Below are 19,447 nucleotides of genomic sequence, written 5' to 3'. Positions count from 1 at the left end.
CAGTCACTGTAGCAAGAGGATAGCATCACTGGCTTACACCTGGATCCCATGCTTCACCTTGAGCCCCACCCAAGGTATATGGGTCAGGATGGGAGAGTGGTGTTTCATCAGAGAAAAATCGGAGTCTGTTACTAGTTGCTGGGTAACAAAATCCATCACTTTCTTTCTGTCCATCCCTGACTTCACTTCTTTTTGTTGCCCATTTTATTCCTCCTCTTTCAGTTCCTTCTGGCTCATCTTCCCTTTTATTTTTTTTTAACTTGTGTGCCTTACCTTTGAGAAACAGTCTTTGAACTCTTGGTGACAGGTTTCTGGAAAAAACATATTCATTTTAAGATAGGATTTGGAAAAGAACATTCGAGCTTGCTAACTGAGTGGGAGAGCTTCTGTTCAATGGGAACTTTTTGTTGTTGTTGGTTTTTTTTTGATTGGGTGTTGGGGAGGGAATGTGCAGGCAGGCCAAGGGGTAAGACCAGCTGAAATTCAAAAGTTAAGCAAAAAATGAGCCTTCACATGTTTTCTTGTACCTATTTTATACTGAATCTCACCATTTTGAGTTCTGTTTGGCAGAGAGAGGTAAAAGGCAGTTCTGAGCCCCTGGTTCTTATGGCTTCCAGTTAATTCTCTAACTTTTTTTCTATTTTCCTTTGTCACTGTCAATTCATTTTAATCTGTTGTCATTTTGATGGACTGGAAATGTATCTGAATCTGCTGCTTAAAACAATGTCAGATTTGAGTTGTTTTCTTTACTGCAGTAATTCTCAAATATATCCTGATAGAATTATTCAGCAGTTGAGGAAGGTGGTCTTTTCCAAATTTGTAGGAAAATAATTCTTTGTAATTTTGAGAACTTTCTTAAAATCATTTTATTATAACTTGGGTATCTTCTCTAGCTCACCTACTAAAAGATAATAAAAGAATGAAAGAGTACTACATGAACAATAATGAAAAATGTGGAAGCAGCTGATCCTGTTGACTTTGACATTGTTTTTATCATGTACGTGCAAGTGGTTTGATTTTCATATTGCATGCATATAGGTATTGTCTGCTAGTAAATATTTTTCTAATTTGTATAATGAAATGAAATATATCAGTATTTCATAGTATTTTGCAAAAAGTTGGGTAACCCCCTTAAATATCGAAACCAGTTTTTTCCAGGACAACCAGTCCCTAAAAGAATTTCTGGTGTTATATATAACATGGACACATAATGAATCTGATTGTTTCCAGAACATTTATTACATCTGTAATGAGGAGCACACTTGAAATCGGTATCCATTGTTTTGAGACATGGACTGACCTGGAATTGGGGATGTGCTTGTCTTATGTTCCCTGTTTTCTGACCCTGACCAGGGGATCCTTTTCCCCTGGTTCCCTGGGTCTACCCAGGAGGGCCCTTTAGCTCTTACTGTTGTCTTTTCTCATATGCTACCTGCCTTCCTCCACAGTTAATCTGACCATTCATAATGATGATTTTCTATGCCCTGTTTAATGTTTCTTCTTCCTGTCTTTAGCTTCCTTTTAGCTGCTTCTTATAAGTGAGTATTTGAATAATTAAATGATTCAGCATCTTCATTTTAATTCAGTACTGACCCTCTGACAGGCCCAACAACATTAACAGTCCAGTCTTTTCAGCCACGTTTCATTTCTGCCGTACTTTTATAACAAGGAGGCAGATGTTGATAGCCAAGTACTTAGTCTCTGTCCTGCAGGTGCCCTCCCTGGGATACTGCCACCCCCATCTCATTGCTATTATGGAGGTGGTCCCAGAAACTGAGCCAGAATCCAGGAAAGGCCTCCCTACTCACCTGAGCCCCAGTGGAGAGTGACTTTGCACTGAACTCCATTCCCATTCACCTGATTTAATTGCCTCCAAGGGCATTCAGTTATCCTGGAGAAGTGGCCCTCTAGTTTACTTCAGGGTCTAAATGCTGCCTGAGCCCTTAGTAAGCCTGTCTGCCAACCCTTTACGCCCTCTGGTTTCCCTTCTACCAGGGTCTCCTGGCCTAGTGTAGTTAGTGACAGCCCAGTCTGAGCCCCCCCTTATTTTCTGTCTGTTATACACTCATTCATATATGTAAATACACACAAATACACACATATGTGTATGTTTATAGAGAGGCAGACAGACCTGAAATAGCACAGCCAAGTCTGCTGTTTGTTTCAGGGTCCTACTTCAGTCATTATGCTCCAGCAAAGGTAAATCTGCTATGACAATTTCACCTGTTCTTTTACCAAAAGCTCCTTCTAGAACTTAATTATAGAATTGATTACAATAATGTGTAATAATTTTTAAAATATTTAATATGTTCATAGTATTTAAAAAATTTTTCCAAAATATAATCTGGCTTTATTATACTTTTAGAAGGCCTGAAGTTGTATGATAATAGTACATTGACCCTTCACATTCTTTTTTGTGGCAGATATTTAAAACTTGCTCCATAAACTCTGGGCATCAATTTTATGCATCTCAGATGGGTGAGTAGAGCTAGTGCCCTAGCGACTATGAGCCCTCTGCTGATGTGTCATTGCTCTTTTTCTTTTCTTTTTGGGGGAGCACATAGTCTAGGAATCAAACCCAGGTCTCCCTCATGGAAGGCGAGCATTCTACTCCTGAACCACTCTTGGACACCTTATCATTGCTTTTTTGAAAGAAACCCAGGGAAACAAGAATACGTATTTTTCAATCTTCTCCCTCTCAGCAGGGAGGATTTTTGTTAACCTGGGGCCTGAGTTTTGGGATCCATAGAATTACCAGAGAGAAACTGGATTGAAAATACACCCATTTCATAAAGGCATCTGCAACCATCACTAATGATGCCTTGCTACTCGAGATATGTGATGTATTCATTTCTATTTAAGGGTGGAGGGAAACACCTATTATCAGTTCTCCCAGGCCTTCCAGCCCCTCATTAAGGAATTTAGGAGAAAAAATGTGGTGGGGAAAGAAAGGGTTAGTTCCAACAATTAAAATGTAACAGGATGATGAGGTTTGTTTTGAAGCCAAAGGATGGGGGGTGGGGTGGGGGGGGTGGGGAAGGCAAGTGTTTTGCTTGTGCAGCATCCACTACAATGAAGAGAACCTTAGCACAGATAGATGCACCCTGCAAAATGTAGCCCATAATTCAAGCTGTCAGCTTAATCATGCTGTTTCCAGGTAAAGAGAAGGAGCCCTTGTTTACTGGGTAAAGAGAAGGAGCACGGTTTGCTGACCCGGATCCGCAGCCTGCTGCAGACCGCCCGCTCCGTCAGCCTTTGTGTCCTGTCCCTTCCTCCCCTCTTTTTGGCATTGTGCTCCTTTCAAGTGGCCCCCTGGAAGGGACCACCCAAGGGGCCACACAATGGGACCGAGGTAGCCACCAAAGCATAGGTTTTTGTAAGACAACTCCGGTAAAAGAAAAATATAGTTTAACTATGTATGTGTTTGTCCTTTCTACAACTGTTTTGTGTGGCAAACAAAACCCCTGTACACAAACTTCACTGTGGCCTCACATACAGCTGTTCCAGCTGTCGGGAGTCGGCTCAAGATGGTCACTTCTAGTTTATTTCTCAGGGTACTAGTTCTCTATGTTTGGATTTATGGTCAGGAAATTTGATAGCAAAGGAAATGAATTATGCTGGCCTTATTAGACTATTGTATCAATAATCCTCAGAGCTGGTGGCTTGGCGTTGCTTTTGGGTTAAATTTGTCTATAATGTGACAACAAAAGCTAGCAGCAGCCTCCATCTTCAGTTCTCAGTAGTCATTTACACCTCTGCAAAAGGATAAGCTCTAGCCAGTTGCTACACTCTTTAAATAAATCTTAATTTGCATCCTTATGGAGGAAGCCTTTCTACAAGCCTCTGGTTTTCAGATGTATTTGTGTACCTGTCAGTGGGAGGTCACTAGAGATTTTCTTACTGGTAAAAATGATGCCAAATTACTTCAGGATGACCAGTAAGTTGCACAGTTTGAATTAGCAGCCCAGGTTTTGACTGACAATATTCACTTTGTTAGTTATATTTTGTAGCAGTTAAAAACTTAAGAGGGTCTTAGGAAGATTTTAAATGTCCTTAATTCTACCCCAGTGAGCACTAATTATAGGATAGTGAGCCTGTTAGCCAAAGCTTGTGTGTGTGTGTGGGTGTGTGTGTGTGTGTGTGTGTGTGCGCGCACGCGCGCGTGTCTCTGGAAGACGATTGTGGGGAGGGGAACTCAGCTCAGGAGTGTGGTGGTGAGAAGAAGGTTATGATTAAACTATGCTAAATAGATGAAAACGGTTGGAGTTTGGAATGTTTGGTTGGAGTGGAAACGTTTTAAAAATTATAATGACTACCTTGTCACAGTTCCATCATTTTTCCATCATAAAACATTTGTTCATTTATTCAACAAATATGTATTAAGCGTCTGGCACTAGCTACTGAAATTAATGATGTTGTACATGAAGTTAAAAGAATTGTATTCTTTGCTGGGAGAGGTCAGGATGGGAAATATAATTTAAATGTTTCCTATAAACTACAAGTTTCCCATGTGTTAGACATTAAGAAATGTTAAGGGAATTGAATGCATTTGGCTAGAAAGTATTTGAGCAGCTCTCCAGGAAATGTTTCCACCATCTTGTTTTGAACATATGGAGAAAAGGCACAATGGCATTGGGGGGCAGGGAGGACAAGGTAGAGTTTTGGGGGTTCCAAGAAAGCAAGTACAACTATTATCTTTTTGTTTTTTAACTTTCAAAAATTTTAAAGCAATGGTAGATCTGTTAGTTTAGCTTCACAGAAGCTAAAGAAATATAATTTTTAAAATTAAAATAATTGTGAAATAAGAAAGCCTGCTCATTTTGTTTTTATATGTCTGTGCACTTGTACTAAAAGATAACAAAGGGGAAAAAAGCATTCTTTAAAAAACAAAATACCTCAGGTGATTGGTTTAGTACATAAACAAATTAAAAGTTTGTTTTAATTTATGTCTGTATTTGTTTTTAAGTAATACAGAGCCCCAGACTACTGCAAGTAAAACGAGTTTAGTGTGAGAAGGCAAAAGGTGGCCTGGAGTGTTCTACTTTTTTTGGTCTTTATGGAGAACTTTCTAGTTTTTTTCTGCCCAGCTACTCTCCTTTCTTTCTGGGAACCATTCCAACCCCCAGCTGCTGTACTGCAGGCTGAAGGAGAATTCAGAGACCCACGTCTCTCCCCTACTCAGCCTTGCCCATTGGTGATAAAGGCAGCTCCCAGTGTGGAGTTGGGGGGTGGGAACTGGGGTTGGAAAAAGGGAAACCAGGGCTCCCAGGCTTGAAGGCCTAAGCCAGGTTCCTAGAAGAGAAAAGTTGGGGTGCCCGTCTGGTTTTACTAGAATGAGAAACAAAGCCAGTTGGCCCATCCTCACATTGATGTGCATGGATTATTCCTAAAATACACAGAGGACTTTTTTTTGAAACCTCAAGGAATGATGCCTTTCTGTTGTTGTTATTTTGAAATACAATTTCTATCCCTAAAGCTTGGTTCTGGATGTGACCAACCATAGTGCTTTAGGATTCTTCAATTCCATTAAAAATAGAGTAAAAGTATTTATGAAACTCTTTTTTAAAAATAACATTATATTATGTCAGTGATGCAAGCACACTCATGACTACTTATAGCTAGTGGGTGCCACACCACTGGAGACTGTTCTTCCCATGAGAAAATGCAGCCAGCTGGTCAAAGCTTGCAGTGCTGCACCTTAGTCCCCAAAACTAAAAAGCTCAGGGAACATGTGAATGGCACCTGGTAGAGCTGAGGGAAAGATTATTTGCTGTAGCCCTCCTGCAGGGTGATTTTTGTCAAGAAGACATTCTCAGTTTGTGATACTAAGAGAAAAAAATATAGCACCTTTTCTTTCTTCCTGCCTTAAAAAAAAATCATAACTTAATTTTGAGTGTTCACATTAGCCTGGAGTGGAGTTGTTACATTTAAATTATCTCCTAAATCCTGTGTGACTGAAAGGTGAAAATGAAGCTAGAAAGCAATTATTTTCAATCCCCCCCCCCCCCCACTATGCACTATTTATTTATTGTATGTCTCACTCTGGTTGTGTAAAATAAAATACGCCTCTGTGAAATGCCGTTTGTGTTCCTGGGCTCTTGCAGTTCCTGGGCTCTGCTCTTGTCTCTCAGCAGTTTTGCCCACCTGCTGGGCTGCCTAAGAGGTGTAGGCAGGGGCCTGACATCCCATGTTCTAGGGAAGATTGGGTCTGGCTCCTCAGGTTTCTGCCCTTTCCCTTGGAGTTATTTTGGTAGGGACATAAAGAGAAAAAGGAAAGAAATTGAGGTCTTGTTTTCATAACACATGGTCTTTACTCTGTAGGTCCATTCGGGGTTTGGTAGGGTTATTTTCAGCAAAGGATATTTTACACACTACAATCTGGTATTATGCCGGGTGCCGCTGTCATCAGTCCTCAGCAAAGGCCCACTCATCTTTGCACCGAGAAGCCTCTGAGCCCACCCAGTAGGATGCCTTGGACTGGCAAAACGTATGTACAGTGTGACAACAACCATGCTAAAATATGCTGTAAAAATAGACATATCATATGAATTTCTTTAATGTAGGTTTAAATCTTGGCCTATCATTCAACAGATAGTATAATTAAATGTATCTTCAGCATCGTGCTGAGTCCTTTGCAAAACTTAAAGTAAAATGAAAATTCAGAAGTTCCACTGCTGTTCTCAACAGGCCTTTGGTTTTGTTGAGAAGACTCAGCATACGTGGCATCATTAGAGACTAGTGCAATGTAAGATATTGTCTGTTTTGTGGTTGAAGGGATTCAGGGATAGGAAAGATCGCTAGAAGTGGGATAGTCAGGAAAGTTTCTAGGGGGGTGTGGTGTGAGTTCCTCCAAAGAAGTCTGACCCTTTGGATTGATCACGTCTGGCATTTGTCTAGCTGGACAATCAGGTGTTACTGATTAGGAGCATATCAAGGTGGTAGTGGGGGGAGAAGGAAGTGGCCCTCCAGGTAACAGGCAGTAAAGGAGTATATTGTTATAGAAATTTTGAAAAAACAGTAAAACCATTAACAGTCTTTTTCTTATGATGACTCTTAAGAATATCAGTGATAACATACCCCCTCCGCTTGGAGGCAGGCTGCTCCCACTGCAACACTCCCTACTCCTCATCCCTCACTCCCACCCCACTTCAGTGCACCAGTCTTACTGAATGTCTGCTAAACTCCACTGTTGTACTGACATTGTAGAGGACATCCAAACCATGAAGACATGGTCCCTGCTCAGGGTTTACAGACTGGTTTGGGAATTGAGACTGAGGTAGGCTAAGCTGGAGAGCACAGACTGGTGGCCTGCAAGCCTGATGTGACCCACAGATGAGTTTTTTTCCAGCACAGCATTTAACCTTCTTTTGAATGAGTTGCCATGTTTTAAAAATTGCGAGATATCACTTAAAAATAAAATGTAAAATGTAAAATTGTGGATTTCTGACTTCTCTCAAAAAATGGGAGGATCTGAGCATCACTGGAATACACATTGTCCTTTGGGAGCAGGAAAGTGACTGGCCTTTTGGGGGGTGCATCTCAGCTCTCTACGGTCCCACCCTCTAGCAGCCAGCTAGAGCTATCCCTTAACTTTCCTCCCTGTGCTTGAGTTTGGTCCTCACCACTGATCCTCAAACCTACATGCTGTTCACTTGTCTCCTGGGGCACGATGAGTCTCCTGACTGGTCTTAGGGCCCCTGGTCTCTCTGGTCACTGACCTCATCTACACAGGGCTGCCATGGTGTCTCTCCTGAAAACACTGCTTTCAAGAAACCAGTGATGGCTCATGTCTTAATTTGACAGTACTGCTATAAGAAATAGCACAAACTGCTTGGCGTAAATAGCAGGAGTTTATTGTCCCACAGTTTTGGATGCTAGAAGTTCAAAATCAAGGTATCTCCAGGTATTTGTAGTGTTCTGGTGCTGGCTTGCTGCAGTTCTTGCATTCCTTGGTTTGTAGGTGTACCTCTTCCTTTGTCATATGGCACACTCTCTCTCTTTCTCTGGCCTCTCCTCCTGTGTCCAGTTTTCTTTGTTTATAAGGACTTCAAGCATATAGGATTAAGTCCCATCACTTTCATTCAGTTTGTCTACACCTTAACTAATAATATCTTCAAAGGTCCCATTCAGAAATGAGTCCACACCTCAACTAAAAATTTCTTCAAAGATCTTATTTACAAATGGGTCCACACCTACAGGAATGGGATTAGGAGTTGAGCATGCTTTTGTATGTGTGCTGGTTTGAAAGGATGTGTGTACCCTAGAAAAGCCATGTTTTAATCCTAATTCCATTTTGTAAAGGCAGCCATTTCTTCTAATCCCTACTCAGTACTGTATGTTTGAAACTTTAATTAGATCATCTCCCTGGAAATGTGACTCAATCAAGAGTGGTTGTTAAGCTGGATTAGGTGGAGATCCATTCTAGGTAGGTCCTAATTACATTACTGGAACCCTTTAGAAAGAGGAAACATTTTGGAGAAAGAAGAAGATTTGGAGAGAGCAGAGAATGACACAGCCATGAAAAGCAGAGTCCACCAGCCAGCGACCTTTGGAGATGAAGAAGGAAAACACCTCCTGGGGAGCTTCATGAAATGGGAAGCCAAGAGAGAAAGCTAGCTGATGATACTGTGTTTGCCACATGCCTTTCCAGATGAGAGAGAAGCCCTGACTGTGTTTGCAATATGCCTTCTCACTTGAGAGAGAAAATCTGAACTTCACTGGCCTTCTTGAACCAAGATGTCTTTCCCTTGGATGTCTTAGATTGAACATTTCTATAGTCTTTTTAAATTGGGACATTTTCTCAGCCTTAGAACTGTAAACTTGCAACTTATTAAATTCCCCTTTTTAAAAGCCATTCCATTTCTGGTATATTGCATTCTGACAGCTAGTAAACTAGAATAGTAGGGGACATGATTCAGTCTCCCACGGCTCAGAAACCCACAAGGTTTATCATTGCATTCTCTCCAAAGTTTCACATTGAATTGTTTTTCCCATTACTGTCCTATCAGCTCTACCAGCAGCCGCACCCAACCAAATCTGTCTCTGTCACTGACCCCCACACCCCTCTTAGTCCACATTTCCTGTCATCTTTGCCTGTGCCACTCCTTAACTTGAAATGTCATTTGCCTCTCTGTCTGAATCCTACCTGTCTGGCATTCCTCTTCCTTAGTCAAGCCTCTGGTACTCAGGGATCCCTCTCTATCGCCTCATAATTCCTGACTGTCTGGCCTGCGTCATACCTCTTACATAATATTGATTATGTGCTCGCCTTTGCTGCCCTGAAATTGGTTCATCTCTAGTGGGCTTATCTTCCTCTTCGGAAGGGCAGGTGCTATTTTGGGAATTGAGTGGCTACAAGATGAAGGTATCCAGGAAGAATTAGGACCCAGACTTTGCCTTGGCAAAAAGAGGTATCTGTAGGAGCTGTAAGGCAGGGAGGGCAGATCTGGAAGGTCTGGGGCATCAGATCTTAGTCATGAAGGACCCAATACAGGGTCTGACCAAGTTTAGAGTTAAACAAGACATCTGGACTTGGCAAGGAGCCTGGTGAACAACAGGGTATGCACAAATCAAAATAGGGCTTCATTCCAGTGGGCTGTTTGTATTTCCACATCTCTGCCATTCTTGTATCCCTGGAATCTGGCATATGTCCCTCAAATAGGGCCTGTATGTAACCAAACTAGCACCAATTTCTTTCTTTCTTTCTTTCTTTTTTTACTGTATAATATAACATACACACAAAGCAAAGAAAGAGAAAAGCACTAATTTTCAGAGCACTCTTCAACTAGTAGTTACAGGACAGATCCCAGAGTTTGTCATGGGCTACCATACCATCCTCTCAGATTTTTCCTTCTAGCTGTTCCAGAATATAGGAGTGTAGTACCAATTTCTGATTAATGATACTTTGATAGTTAACATATTGCTTTATAAATGATCTTCATTTTCTTTTGAGGATGTGTGTTACATATTCCCAACTATATATGTGACAAGCTCCTTTAAAGCACTAACACTGACTATTCTTTGATATTTTTTCCATAGCATTTTAGAATCATGCCTCCCCAAAAGTAGACTTTAGTTTTAAGGATAGTAACTAGCCAATCTGTTTGGAGGCCTCTGTGGTATAGGAATAGACCTAACTAAAACAGTGACCAAAGTATTAGGCTCTTCAAGTCACTGAATAAACTGTAAATAGATAATGAATGATATATCCCTTCTTTTGCACCTTCCTGGTCTTATTAAGATTAAGGAAAATATTACTGCAGTGGAAACTGACTAGAGAAATAATAGTTATTTTTCTGCATTCAGAAATAGAGGACATAACCTATACTTCCGCGAGCAGTTTTCAATTTCTTAGTTGTGACAATTTGAGTAAATTTCATATGACTTGTGAAGGATCTAACTTTATCATGATTGACAATATAAAATTAGCCTTTTCTACTGTTAAGATTATCTAGCATTCCTATCAGTCAGATGGAATGTGGAATGAGATTGCACAGCTGTGGATTTGAACATCATTAAAGTCATCAAAGGGTTAAAAGTTACTTCCTCTGATGGATTTTAAACTGCCATGTGCACACAAGCAAGTTTTTCAAACTGCCCTGTTTTACATCTTTGTCGAGAGACAGTATAGTTGCTGCATTTTTATGTCTAGATTATATTACAAATATATTTCAGTAAACCATGAAGAACTACCATGGTTTCTAGAAGCTGGTGTTTTGTGCCTGAATAAACATCTCCTGCAGCACCTGTTTTATTTTATAGGCTCTGTAATCACATTGACATTCTGAAAGAAGAAGACCTTGAAGCCAGCAGAGCAGCTGTCCTTCACCAGCTTCAGGGACTCTTTGCTGGGGGTGACAACAATGAAAGCAAGTCAGATATTACTGTCAGGAGATTGATGCTGTGGTGCCATGGCTGTTCTTATGCCCAGTTGGTTCAAAATGGAGAGGTCAGCAAAGTACAAAATACGAATCTGCTCTGTTAGCACAGGAATAGGCACTTTTAGTCCATTTAACTTTGTGTGCTTCAGTATCGACTTTTTTGTAAAGGTTTTTTTTTGCTGAATGGCGGAGTCATGTTTCATTCTTTTTCCATGTGAGTATCCCTTTATTGCAGAACCAGTTGTTGAATTTTTTTTGTTTGTTAGTTTTTGTTGGTTTCTTTGTTTGGGAAGAGCATGGGTTGGGAATCAAACCCGGGTCTCCCACATTGCAGATGGGAATTCTACCATTGAACTACCCTCCCATCCCCTGCGAAAGTATTTTTTTATGTATCCACTCCATGTCTGTTCATAGTAGTGGTTAAGAGATCTAGGTTTGTACGTGAACTAAAGGGTACATAAAAGGTTTTACTTGGGGGTGGGGTGTGGGAAAGTAACCTTTGTGTGGTACTTTAGCATACCTTGGTGAACAACCCAGGATATAATCCAGTTTAGCCACTCACTAAGGAACCAGATGGGTTCTTAAATTCCTAAGGACATCCTAGTCATTCAGGCCCCCAATCTAGTATTGGTTCTGTGAATGTGGTGGTCCATGGAGCAGGTGCATCAACGCGACCTCTGAGCTTGTTAGAAATACGTGTTCTCAGGTCCCATCCCAAACCCATTGAATCAGGAACTCAGGGTGGGGCCCACTGTCTGGACTTTAACAAGTCTTTAAGGGGACTGTGATGCTCCCTCATGTTTGAGAGTAACCATTCACAGATACATGCCTTTAATGGCTGTAAAGCTGAGATGAGAGAGGGTAAGTTGATTCCAAGGTACTTGGCAGATGTGAACCATACTTCTTAGAAATCCTTCCTAAGTGTATCAGAAATCTATTCCACCCTCTGCCAACCTTTTAGGCATTTTGAGTCTGTGTCCATGGTCTCAGAAGCTCTGTGGCACCTGGACTATGTATTCAGTACACAGAATATATGTAATAGTTTGTCTAGTGCTGGTATCACGTAGATGCCTAATTCATGTTGCAAAATATTGCCAATGTCCTAACTATAATTTTTATTTGGGGGACTGTCTCTCTTTCCTTTTATTACAATATACCCCTGCCACTTAGTATCAGAGAACAAATGCTCACTTACGCATGGCAAGTAGATAGGTACCTGTGAAAGTCCATCTAGAGGACTTGGCTGAAAGAGTGAGAGTGGTTTTACATCTGTTTAACTTAAATCTGACATCATTTTCTCAACCTTTAATGTGTGACTGTTTTAGTTTGAGAAAGCTTCCAGAATGTAATATACCAGAAGTGTATGGCTTTTAATAAAAAGATTTATTAATTTACAAATTTATAGTTCTAAGGCCATGAAAATGTCCAAATTAAGACATCAATAGACTGATACCTGGATTCTGAAGACCAGACATCCAGGACACCTCTGAGACATGGAAAGGCATGTGGTGGCATCAACTGGTCCTTCTCTCCTGGGTTTCTGGTTTCAACAGCTATCTTAGTTCCTCTGGGGGCTTTTCTCTTTCTGCTCCAAACTTCTCTGGATGTTTCTCTCTTTGTGAGCTCTCTTCAGGTGTTTCTTTCTTAAGTTTTCTGGGCTTTTTCTGTCTTTTAACCTCTCATAAAGGATGCCAGTAAAGGATTAAGACCCACCTTGAATTGGGTGGGCAACATCTCAATTGAAACAACCTGATCAAAAGGTCCTACCCACAACAGCTGCATACCCACAAGAATGGACAGAAAGAACATGACCTTTTCTGGGGTATAAAACAGTTTCAAACCACCGCAGTGACCTAGACCATTTTATGTTAAGTATATAAATAGGAAGGCTATAATTTTCTTTATAGTAGAATTCTGCTTAAATCTAATGTATTTTGGATTCAACTGAGGAGTGAGGTAGAAGTAAGGATAACCGACTCTAAAAGGATCTTGTCATAAGGAAGTTTCAGCAATCAGATGGTTCTGTTTTCACAGACCACCAGACAAGGTTTGCACGTCCTGAGTGCATCCACACTGTTGAGCACCAAACTATGGAAAATGCTGAAAATGACCATCCCAGTCAGGAGCTTTTCAACCTGAGGGAAATGCAGGAAAACCCTCTTTGATGTTTTTTACCATGTAGAATAAAAATGACACTCTTAAAATGTTTCTTTACAGGTGGTTGAAGAAACTGACTTGGGAGGAGTCTTTCTGAGCTCTTAGGTCATTTGGTGATTATGTTGCAAGACTCTTTCTTTAACCAATCTCCTGTTCTTTTATCCCTGCCATTTTTATCTGTTGATATACTCTTAGACATAAACTACAGTTTTGGTTTATGGCAAAGAAAACATAATGCATTTATAATTCTCTGTAAACTGTCTTATTATGCTAAATGATTCATTTAGTGACTCATTTAACCTGGTCTGCCAAACTGTGCTTGTGGATGATAAGATACGATGTCTACATCTACTAGACTAATGCTGGTTATAGTTTCTCAAAATTCATAGTACAGCATTGATTTCCATTATGAAAGGTTGGATTTTACATAACTGTTGATCTACAGTTATGTATAAACTAGCCTTGCACAAGAAATGATCCTTCTTTATTACTAACACAAATTTTAAAATTAATATCTGAAACCTTTGAGACTGTTTCTTTACCACAGTCATTTGTAAAGCCAGATAAAGAAGTCAGGAATGGTTACTGATGTCAGTATTATGTTCTGTTACAGTTCAAGGAACTGCCATGTGTGTTATATTAGTAGGTAGACTGTTTAATGCACATTGACTATCAGTTGTTTGCTCACTGGCCTTGGAAAAAGTACAGTGTTTATATGAGCTTTGAGAGACTCCTGGTACAATTTTACATTCGCATTTATTTATTTGTGGAAATACAAAGTTAAGGGGTCTCAATAAGTAAAGAACAGGGCCAACTTTGTTATTAACTTTTTAAACCTTTCATATTTTACTTTTAAAACTGTTGTTCAGCAACATTTACATATGATAGTATTTCCACATCAAAACTGATGGCAAAGTACATGTCTGCAGGGAACTTATTTTTTTTCCCTGTTGCTAAAGCTGCGGTCAAAACTGCTAATATGGGGCGCGAGCTGGTCGCCGGCGCTGGGCGGGGCCGTGGCGCGGTCAGTTGGCACCTGATCATCGGTTGTCTGCGATTGACGGAACTTCGCTAAAAATGTCCAAGCAGCAGCAAACTCAGTTTGTGAATCCAGAAACTCCTGGCTATGTTGGATTTGCAAATCTTCCCAATCAAGTGCACAGAAAATCCGTAAAAAAAGGTTTCGAGTTCACACTAATGGTGGTCGGTGAATCAGGTCTAGGAAAATCAACTCTCATAAACAGCCTTTTCTTGACTGATCTCTACCCAGAAAGGATCATACCTGGAGCAACAGAAAAAATTGAAAGAACTGTCCAAATTGAAGCTTCAGCAGTTGAGATTGAAGAGTGAGGAGTCAAGCTGCTCCTGACTGTGGTGGACACACCTGGCTATGGTGATGCCATCAACTGTAGGGACTGTTTTAAGACTATTATCTCCTACATTGACGAACAGTTTGAACGGTACCTGCATGATGAGAGTGGGTTGAATCGACGTTGCATCATAGATAATCGAGTGCACTGCTGCTTTTATTTTATTTCACCTTTTGGACATGGCCTTAAGCCCTTGGATGTGGCGTTCATGAAGGCGATACACAACAAGGTCAACATTGTGCCTGTCATCGCCAAAGCCGACACGCTGACTGAAGGAGTGGGAGCGGCTCAAGAGGAGGATTCTGGATGAAATTGAAGAACATAACATCAAAATCTATCACTTACCTGATGCAGAGTCAGATGAAGATGAGGATTTTAAAGAGCAGACTAGACTTCTCAAGGCCAGCATTCCGTTTTCTGTGGTTGGATCCAATCAGTTGATTGAAGCCAAAGGTAAGAAGGTCAGAGGCCGCCTCTACCCGTGGGGAGTCGTGGAGGTGGAGAACCCAGAGCACAACGACTTCCTGAAGCTGAGGACAATGCTTATCACCCACATGCAGGACCTGCAGGAAGTAACCCAGGACCTCCACTATGAGAACTTCCGTTCTGAGAGGCTCAAGAGGGGCGGCAGGAAAGTGGAGAATGAGGATATGAATAAAGACCAGATCTTACTGGAAAAGGAAGCTGAACTTCGTCGCATGCAGGAGATGATTGCAAGAATGCAGGCGCAGATGCAGATGCAAATGCAGGGGGGAGATGGTGATGGTAGTGCTCATGGGCATCATGTGTGAGGGTGAGCACATGCCTCCATGCTGCATGAGAACTACTCTCCAAGATTAAAAAAAGAAAACATTCCAGAGGAGGGATGAAGTTGCATGTTTTCATGAGATGGTTGGAAAATCATCCATCAAGTTCAACAGTACCTGTGCCTGAAAATTTAATTTTTTTAAAATTTTGGTGTTTTCTTTTTTTGTATGAAGTATTTTTGACATTTGTTTTTCATTGTTATGTTATACTTTATGTTTTGTGAGGTTAACTGTCTGTTTTCATTTTTCTTCCTCCTTAACTAACCACTACTATTAGAATTGTTTCAAGGATCACTCAGCATATTTAGTTAATATTGAGTTTTTTCATTCAGTTGGCCTAAATGACTCATCATTGATGAGCACTCTTGATTTTATGTAGAAACAAATTCAGATTTACTCAGAATGTTTCTGAGTGTAGCAACACTTACCTAGTGATACAGAAAGAGGAACCAACTTAGTACAAGGCCATTATTTAGTAATAGCGCTGTGCAGAGACTCTGTGCTCACTTCCTTGCTTTTGTGTGGGCACAACACCTAAAACCAGTTTTGCTGCCAGAATTCAATATCCTTAATTCATCAGCACATTCATCTGTTTACCACCTAAAATGGAATATAATTATTCATTGAGATATATGTGTATGCTTAGCTTTTTTTAGAACAGACTCTTAGGGGTGAATTTTAAGAAGTGTCTGGTTTCTGCTGCTGGATAATTTTTTAAATCACCATTGCAGAGAACCTGCCACTTTTATACTGCTCACTGCTGGTCTTGATCATGCTGTGCCGTGGAGAAAATCAAAGTAGCTGTCAGCTCCAGTTTTTGAATGGCACCTGGAATTCTTTCTTACATGAGGATGAGAGTCAGCAAAACTATTTTCACTCAACTTAATTTATAAATAGCTTTTTAAAGAAAATTAACAATTGACCTGTTCAGAAACCAACTATTTTGTATTTTTATACTGTTCTTTAATGTGTTTTTCTGTAAATGCATGTGTGGAAGATCAGCCCTTGTTCTGGGAATCATGGTCCATTGTAGACAAGTCTCTGTAGCCCAGAACAGCCCATGGTCCTGGTCTGAGTCCTGGACCCCAAAAGGCCAGAGGCCTGCCAGCTTTTCCCTGTTCCTGTTTCTTGCTTCTGATGGTCCCTCTTTGAATGGTTTTCTGGTGGGAGGCAAATAGTGGTAATTTTATATGCATACTGTCTCACCTATTTGTCATTTCCTTCATTTTGTGTAATGCACATTTTTCCATGCGTCATAAAAGAATGAAAGATATTTCATATCCTAAGGACAGGATGGTAGACAGGGTAAGCCCCAAGGCTGATGCCCTCACCTTTCCTTCTACTGGGGAGCTTCTTCAGCCTTTCTCTGTGATGTAGGTGTGAACAGGTGCTGGTTCCATGTTTCATTTTATCACAGTAGATGAGGTTGAGAAAACGTTTAATCTGAGGATGAGGAAGGTTGCTTTGTTTTTTTGTTTTGTTCAGACAAAAAGTAAAATGACGTAAAAATGTGCTAGTTATGAAGGTGCAGTACTTCACAAACTCATCTGGTCTCATTAACTTTGCCCTTTTACTGCTGAATTGTGAATGGTTAAAAGTTCTGTTTAGGTGCTTTGGACAATGTGTTTACCAAAAAAACAGTGTTCTTTGACTATAGAATACCTCCATACAGGGTCAATTATTTGGGTTATTTTGGCATTTATTAACTATGCAGAGAAAACTAAAAATGAGAGAAAGCAAGTTAGTGGGTGGGCCACGGTGGCTTAGCAGGCAAGAATGCTTGCCTGCTATGCCAGAGGACCCAGGTTTGATTCCTGGTGCCTGCCCATGTTAAAAAAAAAAAGCAAGTTATCACTATAAGCCGTTTTGTGTTTGAATAAAAGTCCTACTTAGGGCAAACTGCCACCTGATAAGTATCCTGTTTTCTGGGGACTGGGACCCAAGTTACACTTGTAAATCCCTTTCTGTTTTATTGCCTGAATAGAAATACATACTTTTGCTAAAAACAAAATTGATCTTTTACCAAGAGGTAATCTCGACATATAGAAATGTATTTTGAAAACACTTATTTTACACAGCAGTTTTGTATCCATTAAGCTAACCTTTTATCAATAAAGTACTCTGGTTTAGATATTAAAAAAAAAAACTGCTAATATCTTTTGCTAGACCATTAGTGACCTGTCTTAAAGAAGGGTTGTAACCCCAGTTCCCTGGTATTTTTCACTGGGTTCTAAAGAGTTAACGGAAGAAAAAAGAGAGAGAAAAAAGAGGAGGGCACGGTAGGAGAGAGCCCAGTAGTGTTTTGTTGTTGTTGTTCCTCCCCCCCCCCCCCCCCCCCCCCACTTTGTGGTCTGGATCCTTCAGGGAGCTAGAGAGTTGGGGTGGATACCAAAATCAAGAGCTCCACCCATTTGAAAATACAGATGGGGTTTGGTTTTTACATGTTGAGCTCTCTATCAGCTTCCTGGTGAACACGATTCTCTTTCCTAGCCCTTGCTTTTGGTTGTATATCGGAAAGCAAAGTCTGAAGCTGCCCCATCACAGGAAAGCTGTCCTTTCCTTCTTGTCCACTGTAATAAATGGTGAAGTGGAGGATGCCTGGTGAGTTTTAATCATAACATCAGCCCCCCACCCTCCTTGCTAAAGACAGCCCCTGCACCAGAAGGGGTACTCCCCTAACTGAAATGCTCCTGTTTGCTTTGTGTGATCTCCCCAGATTCAAGCAGTCATCTGGCGAATTTACATAAACCATTCTAGAAACCCAGATTTGGAGAGGGTTATCAACTTCCGTTCATTATTTATTGATGATTCTGTGCTGCAGAATTCTGAGCCAGGCAGAGTAGAAAGGCTCTGCTGGGTTATAGAATCCTCAGATCCTGTAAGTAGAGCCTTGGCAGTCAGCACCTTTCTCTTTATCCCCGCACCTGTAAGATGGGCATCTATCCAGAGCATTCTCTAAAGATGGTGTGTAGACTTCTAAAGTTCCACAGACACAGGGAAGCATCTTTAAAGGAAAAAAAAAAACATTGCTGTCATTTTTGATGTATGCTGTATCACGTATTAAATGTCCAAAGATGTTCATTTGAAAGGTATACTATAAGTAGGTGGAGAGCCAAGTCATTATTTCACACAATCATGAATTTTTAAAATATGGTTCATGTCATTTGGGGTAGTTGATAAACAATTTTTACTCATTGCTGCCTTGGGTAAAACACATTTTAATGTAAACTATGGTTACGTATCAACCAGCTTTATTTTATATGAAAACCACAGTGAGATTATCTTTTATCTATTGTATTTTTCCCCCAGGTACAACTAATTGTCAGTGTAAGTGGCAACTTTCAGATACAGTCACCCAATTGTACTTTCAAACTCAGGCTGAAAAATTAAGTCAGCATTATGTTGTTTGAATTATAGTATGTAAAAAGTTGCTTATTTCTTATTCTGCGTATGTTCAGAATAGCATTCAGGGTGTTTATTACTTTTCTTTTAAAACTTTAGTCAAATTACAGTCTTTGGTAGATCAGTCATAGGTGGGAAATGCTGGTACATTTGTTTAAATTGCAATTTTCTGATGAGAAGCCATTTAAAGTATATGAAACTAACTATAGACTAAAGTATATTTGTTTATTATAATTTTAATTGGAAAAGTATAGAAACTAGCTGTCATCAACTATGTTTTTTTCTATGTGGTATTAATGTTATCAAATTTTCCACTGTAAAATAGACAAAAAAAAAATGCTTTGAGCTCTTTGTACCACTTCACTAATATTTAGTCTTTGTTAGTTTCCCCTGATTATCTAAAAAAAAGTCTTTTTACATTTGCTTTGTTTGGATTAGGATCCAAATAAGGTCTACATGTTATAGTAGTTGATATATCTCTTAAATCTCTTAATTTTTTAACATTTCCTTTCTCTATTTTTTCATGCCATTAATTTGTACAGAAATTAAATCATTTGACCTGGAGAGTTTACCTTCTGGATTTGGCTGACTATATTCCCATGATCATGTTCCTCTGTTTCCTTTATTTACTGTAAACTGGTGGTTAGGTTCAGATACAACATTATACTCTAAGCCAGCCATTTTGGCGAGATGAAGTCCTCAGAAAGCAGGCAACGTCTGGTCTTCCCACTATTAGTAATGTCAGGACTGAGCCTGTGGGCAGGGTTGTCGGACTGATGCCTCCAGTATAAAGTTGGGTAGTGGTCACAAAATCCTGATCACTTCCTAGGTC

General features: G+C 40.2%; 1 protein-coding gene and 1 pseudogene across 2 annotated transcripts in view; both read left to right on the top strand.

Moving 5' to 3' along the window:
• Positions 1-19,447, top strand: part of KIZ (kizuna centrosomal protein) — a 172,817-nt gene that overhangs the window by 51,815 nt on the left and 101,555 nt on the right. The gene's annotated exons all lie outside the window — the stretch shown is intronic.
• Positions 14,020-16,393, top strand: LOC143645117 (septin-2 pseudogene; annotated as a pseudogene).

This window comes from Tamandua tetradactyla, chromosome 1 (assembly GCF_023851605.1).
Source record: "Tamandua tetradactyla isolate mTamTet1 chromosome 1, mTamTet1.pri, whole genome shotgun sequence".
NCBI lineage: Eukaryota > Metazoa > Chordata > Mammalia > Pilosa > Myrmecophagidae > Tamandua > Tamandua tetradactyla.
This window is presented reverse-complemented; position numbering and strand designations above follow the sequence as displayed.